The 3087-nt window shown below is 39.3% G+C and overlaps 1 protein-coding gene and 1 long non-coding RNA gene across 3 annotated transcripts in view; one reads left to right on the forward strand and one right to left on the reverse strand.

Moving 5' to 3' along the window:
• Nucleotides 1–3087, forward strand: part of hyal4 (hyaluronidase 4) — a 26871-nt gene that overhangs the window by 8754 nt on the left and 15030 nt on the right. The window lies entirely within an intron of this gene.
• LOC103460419 (uncharacterized) overlaps nt 1–3087 on the reverse strand; it is a 37043-nt gene that overhangs the window by 6886 nt on the left and 27070 nt on the right. Inside the window, exon 1 of one of the 2 annotated variants that reach the window (XR_532922.2) lies at nt 1720–1977. The exons of the other annotated variant lie outside the window; for it this stretch is intronic. This is a non-coding gene — a long non-coding RNA (uncharacterized LOC103460419). Of the gene's footprint in view, nt 1–1719; nt 1978–3087 lie in introns of those variants that run through there. 2 annotated transcript variants of the gene reach the window in all.

A 3087-nucleotide genomic window follows, 5' to 3' on the forward strand; every position in this document is an offset into this window, starting at 1 on the left:
GTGTGTGTGTGTGTGTGTGTGTGCGTGTGGGTGTGTGTGTGTGTGTTACTTTGGCTTGAGCCCCTCAGGAATCAGGCTGGTGCCTTTGCCACTTGTGCCTTTAATGAATTTGCTCAAAAGAATTTTATTGTCCTTTTTAATGTGTGCCTGTCAAAATTCAAAATTTCAGGGACATTCAGGATTCTTAGTTGTTTTTTTCAGGAGTAAGCATAATAGTTTGCTGAGGTGTTGTTCATTCAGGTTTGAATGGCTGTCTTCTGTTTCAGAAAGATTTCATGCAAAGTAAACCATATCTACTATCAGCTGCAGTTGGACCTGCTGAACTTCTGACACCTGAATGTGTCTCAAGTGGCAGCTGTGGCTCAACACCACCACAGTTTTCCAACACAGACGCCTTCGACCACAATCCCTTGTGTACGTTGAAAGAGTGGAGCTGTTCCACTCCACAGGAACCACAGACATCAACAAACTCCTTTCCTAATCGATAGCAGAGCTGACCGCGGCTCCAAGGTGCCCACAGGACTCATTCATCTGGAGACAGAACCAGACTGTAAACATGGACTGAGCATCATTAATCTTCAGCTTCTGCTCTGTTGTGATACAAACAAAGTATTAAACACATGAAGGGTCATGTGTTTAATACACATGACCCTTCATGTGTATTAAACATGAATTAAACAGTATTAAACAGTTTGTGTCTGCGCTCCACGAGGACACAAACTGTAGTTTTGTTGATATTTGAAAAGTTGTTCTCTTATTCCAACTCTTAAATATCCTGCTGTTGATTTAGAGTCTTTGTCTAAACAAAGAACTCAAAATATGTCAGTAGAAATTCACAGTCTATCAGGTTCACGTTTGTACAGCCTAAAGTGGTTTTAGGACCAAGGAGCCGTGGGTTTGAGATCTGTTCCTTGTTAATGTCCTTTATTCTGCATCTAAGTTTTGGCTGAAATAAAAAACCTCCAAAGTGAATAACAGCAAATTCCTCTGGTTAAATCATGAGTCCTCAGCTCTCTGCCAGGCTGCAGATGGAAGTGATTTCAGCTCAGACTCAGAGTCTTTTATCAATACATTCACAGGAACAGAACAGGACTAGCATGGTAAGCTAGCTTCAGTTTCAGGATACATAATGATGAACATGTTTTGCTGAATTTAAAACAGTGAAATGTGAAATCTGTGATATGTTATCCAAAACCTTCTTAAACCTTGGAAGTAGTAGAGAGTGTAGGAACTGGGCTCCACATATATTTGAGGAGGATTGTGAAATCTGATGGATTATGATTCTGATCCATATTCCAAGAAGTACATCATGAAAAAAATCCCTATGAAATACTTATAACATTTATTTATAAAAAAAACCTTGTTGAGATCTACAATCTCTTTTTGAAGAGGAACCTGGGCTTCAGTACATTTATTTTTAGCATGTAGAGTCAAAATCTAAATTTTGTCATCCGTTTTGACCTCCAGCTTAAGTTTTGCCCCATCACTAAATCTAACCTATAGAAGTTGTTACAAAATGTTTGTGTGTGAATTTCCCAAAAATGTTTTGTTTTGCAGACTAGATACATCGTCATTTTAGCAGTTTGACACTTTACACCGACGCAAGAGGATTTTTTGTGTTTTTTACATTATAATGTMACTTTTGATTCTGTGTTTCTCTTCAATTGTCTAAAAAACTTTAATAAGTGGCAATTGGCTTCCAGATCTGTGGACACTTACTGGACAGGAGAATTCAAACCAACAGAGAGAGACGTGTGGAGACGGAGCTGCGGTAAAAAAAAAAAAAAAAAAAAGCTCGATTAGTTCATGTATTTGCAAAAAAGTTGCCAATCAAGTTTACTTGTATAGTACATTTCAGCAACAAGGCAGTTCAGAGTGCTTCACATAAAAAACCCCACAAAAATACATAGATGTAGAACACAGTCAATAACTGAGTCATTACATTTTGTTAAGTGCGTCGTTACATATCAGAATGTTGATTGTTTCATTTATAATTTTTCAATAGCAACTCTTAACAGGTGGGTTTTTAGTCTTGGTTTAAAGCTGGTTTAAAGGAACTCAGTGTTTCGACTGTTTTGCAGTTTTCTTGAAGTTTGTTCTAGATTTGTGGAGCATAGAAGCTGAATGCTGGTTCTTGTTTGGTTCTGGTTCTGGGGATGCAGAGCAGACCAGAACCAAAAGACCTCAGAGTCATGAATTGTGGTTTTGTGGTGAGGATGAGACGCGGTGGACCCAGGTTGTAGTGAAAATGATGGTTTTAATGATGAATAATGAAGTTCACAGTAGAACARAGGCAGGGTTCACGAGACACGACAGCTAAGACAGAACATTAGACACGATTAGGATTGGACAGGGAGCAGCTGACACAGTGGGGTTAAATACACAGAGGATGACCAGGGGAAGCAGGGACAGCTGGAAACAATCAAGGGCAAAACACACAGACATGAGGACTAAATGAACCAAAAACCCCAGAAAACTACATTTGACCTAGTGGGGTGATTGGGTGGCAGGTCAGTGGGACTCGCAGTGATCAGAGCGACTGCAGTGCTCTGTAGCTGTAGCTGATTAGAGAACATGGATTGTTTGAATTAAGACAGCCTAAACGTTACCTGGCAAGTAATAAACTGAATTTAACCCTTTTGCGTGTGAGGACTTAGGCAAACGTAGAGGTATATGGAAAATGATACAGGTTTTATGTGTGTGGGGTCAGTTGGTCCCCATTTCGACATACAAGGGTTAAAGGTGGATTTTGGCATAATCTGGATTAAGAGTGGATCAAGGTGACTAGTTGCAGTGGTGGGAAGTAACGAAGTACAAGTACTTCGTTACTGTACTTAAGTACAATTTTCGTGTATCTATACTTTACTTAAGTAGATTTAATAATGGATACTTTCTACTTTTACTCCACTACATTTTACAGTAAGTATCTGTACTTTCTACTTCACTACATTTCTACAAAACTGTCGTTACTCGTTACATCCAAGTCCCGTTGAGTTTTTTGTCCGTTAAAATGTGAAGTTCAGGGATTTAAGGTGGCGCCGTAAAATCCCAGCAATAACGTGACTTAGTGTCTGTTGTCACCCATCG

This window comes from Poecilia reticulata, unplaced genomic scaffold, assembly GCF_000633615.1.
Source record: "Poecilia reticulata strain Guanapo unplaced genomic scaffold, Guppy_female_1.0+MT scaffold_240, whole genome shotgun sequence".
NCBI lineage: Eukaryota > Metazoa > Chordata > Actinopteri > Cyprinodontiformes > Poeciliidae > Poecilia > Poecilia reticulata.